Genomic DNA, 8904 nt, shown 5'->3' with positions numbered 1-8904 from the left:
TTTGTTCTTGAACTATGAGTTTAAACTCTGCATATTACTGATTCAGTCGATTTGAATAACAAGGAGATACTTCCTCATTAGTGCGACGATTTCGATTTGTCAGGTTTAGTTCAAGAAACGTCACGACACATCGCGAATCTGACGCACGTCTCAAACGAGCAATTTTGAGAAATCCATTATGATAAGTGCGCAATTGTAGTCATTTGTAAATTCTGTCACGATGCGATATTGCACAAACTATCAATAACATAGAACTTGGAACTTTTGTTCCAAGAATTCTATGTTTCAATCGTACATATTTAACTTATTTAGAAATGTCTTACCAAGTATGGTTGTTTAACCTTTTTGGTTTCTTTATGTGTATTGAAAAATATCAATTAAATATTACGCATAAATTTGCGAGAATATGTCAGCTGAGCTGCGAAATTTCTAAAGAAAATTATACCATCGCAAATAATTAGTGACAATGGCCAGTGTCTGGTTTTTTTCCCTAATGCGATAGAATAAAAAAAAAACAAAAAAACAATTTTAGCTGGAGGTTAAAGTTTAATGACCAGCAAATGGGTTCATGAATAGTAGCGTCGCATGAATTTGGCCGAGTTTCAGAAACTTGGCTCGACGCGCTGCTCAAAAGTAATATACGCAAGTAGTAAGTAGTCCTCCGTTACAGAAACAACCTCGAAACTCTTCAATAGTGCACTCCGAACAAGAACGTAAATCTCGCTTTCCGGAACTCAGTTAGTAGGGCTTGAACTTATGTAAGTCGCGCGTGCAATCGTCGATCGTAGGGACGCAATGAACGATTTATGGCTTCGGAAATTGAGGGGTAACTTCAGCGAATTCAGAGAACCGTGTATTCTCACCTTGCACAAACAGAGAAAGAGAGAACATCAATAAAATAAACTTCGTCAATATCAAAGGCTGGCGCTTAAACTGCAAATTATGTGGAACTAAATATCACTTAATTTCTTCTCTCGTCTTATTTTTTTTTTCTCTATACCTTTCCATTCTTTTCTCTCAATTTACTTTGCAGTTTGCAAATGTTTTTAGAATTACCGTCTTTACGTATATTTGTACAAATGTTAACCGTAACGCTTTAAAGGGAAGCAATCGATACGCATGATCGCGATTGATGATCTGTTCATCCTTCACCTTCTTTTTCGTTCCCCCGTGACAAAAGTTTCTTTACGAGTATAGTCTGCGCAAGTTTTATTAAGGGTAATGACCAAGGGCGAATGCTAATCAGGTTACATAGCGTGCGGCGTAAAAACCTCGTGGAAACCTTTACGGTCGTCGAAGAATGCTTTTGCAATTTGTCATTCGCTCCTGCACGCTCCTCTGTACTTTTTCGTCACGCACAAGGCGTGCACTTCGTTCGAGCATGATGTGTGAAATGTACACATAACGGATTAATTAAATAATATTGCAGAAAAGTTTTTTTTTTCCCGGAACTGGAATATGACTCGATTCAATGTACGTTATTTTCATAAACAAACTGCTCGTGTATCAAACTTTACTTATATCGGAATTATTTCGTCGAGGCAAAGATCAGAATGCCTTGACGCGCGATTATTTCCGTCAATTGGCGTATTGGCCGATTGATTAGTTTTATAAAGGGCGCCTAGAGAGAAAGAGAGAGAGAGAAAGAGAGCAGTATGTAATTTCTGTATTTATAAAAAAATAAATTGGATCCAATTGAGAGCCATTATGGCATTTCGTTCCGCCGTCGTTGTTGTCAAGCTGCATAAGATTTGTCTCGACGAAAAAAAAACCCAACTACAAGATGAAAGTCGAACTGGAATAAAGTCAGTGAACGGTAGCGTGGAAGTGTGCCGATATTAATTAAGGAAATATCCACTGATTATCGGTTGACGCCTCACAATGGCGAGGTTGAAGGGAAAAAGCTGATGGATTGCGTGGCGACGATGTTCCCGAGAACATGGGACATCCGTTCTAGATGCTGTCGCGTAGATCTTTGCGCCGCGGACAGGATTCATTTAGGATTAGCTCAGATTTCCGCGACAACTCCTTAGTTATTGCCTGCACGTAACCTCGAATGCCGTAATACTTCATTTTGCAAAAGACACACGCAAAGCAGCGATATAGCGTGGCGAAGTGAACTGTTTGAGAGAATGAAATACTTTCCAGTTGACAAAACGGAGAAATAAAGAATTAAAGATTTCTCGATCGCCTTCTTTGCTAATGCGGATCAGCAAATAATTAATCTGCAATGGTTTAGTATGTAAATGTCCTGCGTTACATTTTATATAAATGTAAATTTCCTGACGGATAATATATTTCTCGTTTCGAGCGGCATTTTTGAATAAAAATACAATTCTATCCGCAAGTACGATAGCGGTTCAAACAGGGAGATGCCGTTAGCGTGGCATTAAAAAGATCGATATGTCAGGCGCGCTTCGATTTGGGACGCAGATCGTACAAGAAACATTATCGGCATACTTATTAACATTAGTTAAACGATTGGAATGCGAAGCCGTGTTAAAAATCCGGACAAAATAAAGTCATTGCTTTGAAGGTTGAAAAGTAGGACAATAATCCGAAAAATCAGTCTCCTCTATAAAATAAAGGATGTTTTTCTTCCCAAGTTTTTATTTAACGCCTATTTATTAATTAAAAAAAAAAAAAAAAATATTACATTACAAGTCAATAAAGAGCAATCAATATAGATATTACTAATTAAGTATATAATTGTAAGTCAATGTTTACGTTTCGAGCTCACTTGTCTCTTATCAATATGTAAAAGGCGTATTCATGTTACGTAATCAGACCATCCGTATAAAACAAGATATACATTCATATGTGCATATGCAATATTACATTACTAACAGTACTAACAATACTCTTTTACACGTTATAATAAGAGACAAGTGAGCCCGAAACGTAAACATTGGCTTACAATTATATACTTAATTATTAACGTCTATATTGATTGCTTTTTACTGACTTGTTAGTAACGTAGTATTGCATATGCATACATAGACCAAGAACTATATCTTGTTAAAAAAAAATATTCATTCTTTTCTTAAAATCACACGTGCTTCGATTGTTGATATTTAATTGAAAAGCAAATGATTTAATAAATATATATTGTAAACAGGGTTGGGTAATAACTAGTTGAAAAGTTAAAAATTAATAACTTTTAAGGTAACTTAGTTAATTTTTAACTTTAACTAATTATTTTTACTAATTAGTTAATTGTATTAATTTTTGCTAATTTATTTTTGAAACACATAAACTTTAATTTATTAACTTTTTTCTTAAGTTAAAAATTTATTTATGCAAAAGAAAAATAATACGTTATGTCGGACTGACAAAATTAAAATGCAAGAATAAAAGACCTGTGTCAGCGCTTCTTGGCGCTGAATAATAATTGTTAATTATTCCAAATTATTATTCCGAATAATAATATTACTATTCCGGCCTTATGACTGTGTTTCATGTTCGACGAATATGCGCGCAGTTTCAGTTAAAAATTGTAAAAATTACAAATTATTATTCGGCACCAAGAACCACTGTCATAGGCCTTCCATTCTTGCGTTGTAAAAAAAAATACATTCTCACATAAAAAAACAATACGTCTTTGTTATTTCATATAAACTTAATTTAATTTAAATCAAACATTAAATTTATTTGATGATTCATAATTGTTTTGAGTAATCTAACTTTAAAAACTTACGAATTTGCAATTTAATATGAATAATTCTTCTTTTCAAAATTAATTTTTAATTTAATTTAATTTTAACGTAACTTTTAACTTTTAGTTAGTTTTTTGTTCATGTAACTTTTAATAACGTAACTACATTAATTTTATAAGCCATTGATTCTTCAATTTAATTTAGTTGAAAAAATATATCAACTTACCCAACCCTATTTGTAAAGACATTTTATGTTTTGTAAAAACTGAAGGATAGAAAATGTAAATATCGGATAAGTTTTTCTTCCAAATATATAAGAAATCTACATTTACTCGTCAAGACTGCATGCGATTATGTAGGTATTAAGAATTCGTAGAATCTCGATTATGATTGGCAAACGGTGATGCAAGTATCGCAATAGGTTTCTGTATTTTTTTTTCTACGAGGCAAACTTGATACGGCGGCAAATATGCACAACGGTGAGGATAATCGTCCAAGCATACCCTTTATTTCCCGATGTACCCGGCATTCCAGCACAGCCGTCGTTCGTGCGACGATCAAACTCCAATTGGTGAGTGGACACACCGTCCGTCGCTCAATCAGATATGAAAATATACTCGGCGTAATACTTGGAATACAGTTATAACCGATTTCGATTATAAAGTGGATATCTTTCTCCGCGCCGAGGCAATTTGCCTGCGACTCCCGAGGCAATTCAGATGATGATGTACACGTCGCACCGTCATTGTATAACCGATATGCAAATGTCGCGGCGAACAGTCGCCACGTGCACGGCTATCGAACGTTATCAGGAAGTCGTTAATTGTCACTCTTCTCAATATGATCGCGCGGCGACACCGATCGTCTAACGTACTTCTCGGGTAGTCTTTATTTCGTAAAACAGAGTCAATCGGTCAGTGTTCCATGTCATCTCATTCCACTTGGCTCTCATCGTTGTGCGCGAACCAGTTTGTTAATGATAACCGATTAGACTAGCCGCCGCAAAAATATGCACTGGACTTGTCGGTACACTTGTAAAAACCTTAGTAACTAAGATAGCCACGTTGTATTTATATATTACTGGTCAGTATGCAAGCTGCTAGTCTGGAAGTAAGCCGCCAAATTGTAACGATAATCTGATACGGTCGTTCAAGTTTCGTTTCTCTCGAATTAATATCGTAATCAATGCAAATGAACTTGCTTGCGATGGAGTCAACATTTTACTTATTGAGTTGCTGAGTGACTTTAGGCTGTTTCCTCTGAGCCGTTTATTCATGTAACCATTTTTTTCTTTATCGTCAAAAGCTCCTATTGTTTCTTATTGCTTGTGAACAAATTAACTCATCAACTAGTAATTGTTGTCATTTGGAAACTTGTTCGTAGCCTTGAAATTAACTGATAATAATATCGGTAAATAATTTTATGATATAATTCGAATTAATTTGAATGTTTCTATTTTGTACACGTATTTCGACAGTGCGTCAGAAGAATTCGATAATTGTGATCAATACTGTTAATCAGTTCGTGCACATATTCGGTATTCACAAAAATCACTGCTTATCATAAGTTATTGGAATCTGAGAATGGTTACGTGTGAGATGTAACAGGTATTTTATTGAAATCGGCAGACTCATGTCTGCATAATTTATGCTCATTCCGTGATCATAAACTGATACGCAGAGCCATAAATAACATGTTGTAGAATTCAATACTTAAATCATTTTGGTATGCTTTTGCGACTGGATATATCATGCGATAATAAACAGTTACCAGTACACCGGTGTCAATGTTCTGACACTCGAGTATAGACATTCATCTTGATTCACGAAACATGCGATAATAATTAATTACCATTGTATCAAGAAATCTCTTGAGATTTTTCAAGTTCATTGGTCATTATGATTTGCATATATTCAAATGCTGCTGCGTATATTGCATGAACTGCGTGAATTAGCTTTTCTTAAAATAAAAATAAAACTTTCCATCTAACTACTCCGCCGTGCGCAGGAGAATATTTTATTCATATTTATAAATTATAATAAACATGCTTGATGTTCATGTCATATCTCTCAAGGCATTGCTAAATGCGCGCTTGTCATGCTTAGGCTGTGACAGCCTCTTTTTATTGTGACTTTATATAACGAGCGTTTTTCATTAAACTTGAAACATTTTAATACTTATAAATAAATAAAAAAAAAGGGAAAGTTGTGATAAGTATTTCAAACTGGAAGTCGAGATTGTCAATCTCTCTCCAAGATTTTTAGGCTTAAATAAAGATACGTCTGGCTCTCTCAAAGAAGGATCTGACCTAATACACATTAAATCGGATCAGGTCAATTACATACGCAGGATATGAAAGATACACGCATACGCGCGGGATGCACAACGTATGCAACAGTCGACTAGGAGTGGCACCACCATCACAGTGGTCGACAAATGTTTATCGGCTTTGTCCCGTTAGGTTCAGGTAATGTGCAGCGGTGATTTTATCCAAGTCTCCGTTTGCGAGTATTCTCCTTATTCAAAGAATTAAAGTCACATCTCACGACCGTTAACTATCACGATAACAGCGGTCCGCTACGATTTATTGGCATTTCGTAGTGCGAAGGATAAATAGGATCCGAGATAATTAGCAGAGCGTGTTTATATACTTAAAAGATCAGTTATGAAACACGAGCATAGATCAATGTGATTCAAACGACATGCTTAAATTGTATATTTAGTAAAATGCGAGGAGTATAAATTATGCGATTCTATGTTTCTTATACGTTTTCTTATATTTTATTTAAAAATTATTTAATCGTTTTACATTTAGAATTAAGATTAGTTTTTTGTCAAAATGCCATTATCATACACGGAGAGAACGGTTTTTTTTTCTCTTAGAATACGTAAAAACTTTGATACAAATACTAAAAATAATTTTGCTAAATCATCAAAGTAATTAAGTGAAACGCTTGAATTGCTCGTTGAAATGTCAAAACTTTTTATAGTACGATTCATCATGCTTGACCATAATGCATAATCATTTTCACGGTTCAACAAAATTACTTTCAGTATTATCTGTATCTAGCTAAATAATTTTTAGGTACTTGAGCAAAACTTTCCTTTTCTCCTTTCACATTTCACGAATTTTCAACAAAGCTCTTTTAAAGTTTTAAATTATTTGAGTATTGCTTGAATTTTATGAAAAAATGCTCGATATCTTTGTACGTACACATCCGCAATGAGCAAACCGAACGCACGCATGATAATCATGAGTGACGTTGCGTAACAAAATTAGTGCTATTCTTATTTCCGGGACGTGACAGTTAGTTTCCGAATACTCAAACCTCGTTTTTCAACGTAAGATTGCAAGCGAGGAAAATATCTTGCCATTGCAGGAGAGGCAACGGCTTTTAGTTTTTCCTCTTTTTTTGCTCACACGTTTAAATTCGAAACTGCAGTCATTATAAACAAAACTCTAAATCGCGCGGTCACGTTTAGCGCTAAATATAATGTCAAATAAAAGTAAAAATAAAGATCCTCTCATCATGATTCGCCGTAAAATGTGACTGGCGACTCCTTCCTTACGTCGCGACATCGGTCTGTATTCGATTGAAAAAACGTTGTTAACGAGTTAGAATATTTCACGCTAACGCGTGTAAATGAGATAATGGATTAAAGTGCGAAAACAAATTATTTCTGCTTGGACAAAACTACGGCAATTCGCGCGTTCGATCGATGCTGCTGCTGTTAACTTTCTAAGTTGCTTTAATCGATTGAACAGTGGCAAAAAAGTTTGCCTCCGATTAACGGCTGGTGAAAGTAGTTTCGCGTTCTCCATCGTCATGTATGTCTCGTAACATAGTCCCATTCTCTTTGAATTATTATGACAGTACCGCCGTGGATCGCAGGGAACTCATCCACATGCATGCGGAATATGAAAATATGTAGCTTTTGTGTGCACAAAAAATTATATTCATTTTTCTTCATTTTTCCTTTCACGTCGTGAAGTGATCGTATCTCAATATTCATCGAGCATCATTAAACTGTTTGGCCATCGCGTATGAAATATCGATTTTGTATTATCAACTGTCAGATAATATTTCAAAGGAAATAAAACGTAATAAAAAATTTAATAACCTTTTTCCTGTATTGAAATAATTATCGAAATTAAAAATTATCACAAGCTTATCTTTTATTAAAATAACATAAAAAGTTTAAAGGAAGGAATTAAAAATTCAGAAATGTGTTTTCGGCTTTATGCACATTGGTTATTAAATATATAATAATTTTCATGTTAATGACATTTTTTCTTTTTAAGAAATTTATTATTTAGAAAAATGAAATTAAATCTTTATAAAAATTATGCTTATATCAAACTTCTAAATAATAAAGTAACGTCAATTTTCTAGATTTTTACGAATTTATAACAACTGTAAAATAAATGAAAACTGAAACATATTTTTGTAAGAATACTACATCATATTTAATTTAATTATCAAAAGACGTTCACAAGAGGACAGACATTTTTGAAATTCGACATTTCATATATTATAATATTTACGAAACTCCACTTTCTAGAGCGCGATTTTCGATAATAAAATTCCAAACAAGAAAAGGTCAACATTAGAGACTGATTCTTAACGAACTCGCTGATGTTTAGACCACCGAGTTGCGGTTTTTGGCACTGCTTTCTATAACGATATCTAAGTATTTACGCTTTTTGCTAGTTTGATGCTTTCTCGGTCTATTCGTTCTCTGCAAGGCCATATTTTGGAGAAGTCGACCTCGCTATCATCGATCACGGTAGCTTACGTAAATCGTAATTTGTGTTGGAGCCATATAATCGTAGTGTCCATGAGCACCAGTAGGATTTAACCGAAGTCACTTTATGAATATTCATCGGCATTACTTCAATAATAGGGATTTAAGGTTCTTATCAAAGTCACAATTTTGTTTCGTAAAGGGCAGATATCGTTGCATTCGAAATTTCAAATTTATATTTTATTAAATATCTGTCGGTTATATTTGATTAAATTTAGGTTTATATTATCTCGTTTCATTTCATTAATTTTATTTTGTTTAATCCGTTACGTTTAAAATGAGTGAAAAGAACGCAGGATATCGTAACGCAGGGGCTTAGGAGACATTTAAGGAGTTTTGAAAGAGTTTTTATATAAGCTCTGATCGTTGATGGACGAGCATATATAATATTATGGTCGAAACGAAGATGCGATCGAACACACAAACTAAGAAGAGATCATGC

Source organism: Solenopsis invicta, chromosome 2 (assembly GCF_016802725.1).
Source record: "Solenopsis invicta isolate M01_SB chromosome 2, UNIL_Sinv_3.0, whole genome shotgun sequence".
In the NCBI taxonomy this organism is placed as follows: domain Eukaryota; kingdom Metazoa; phylum Arthropoda; class Insecta; order Hymenoptera; family Formicidae; genus Solenopsis; species Solenopsis invicta.
This window is presented reverse-complemented; position numbering follows the sequence as displayed.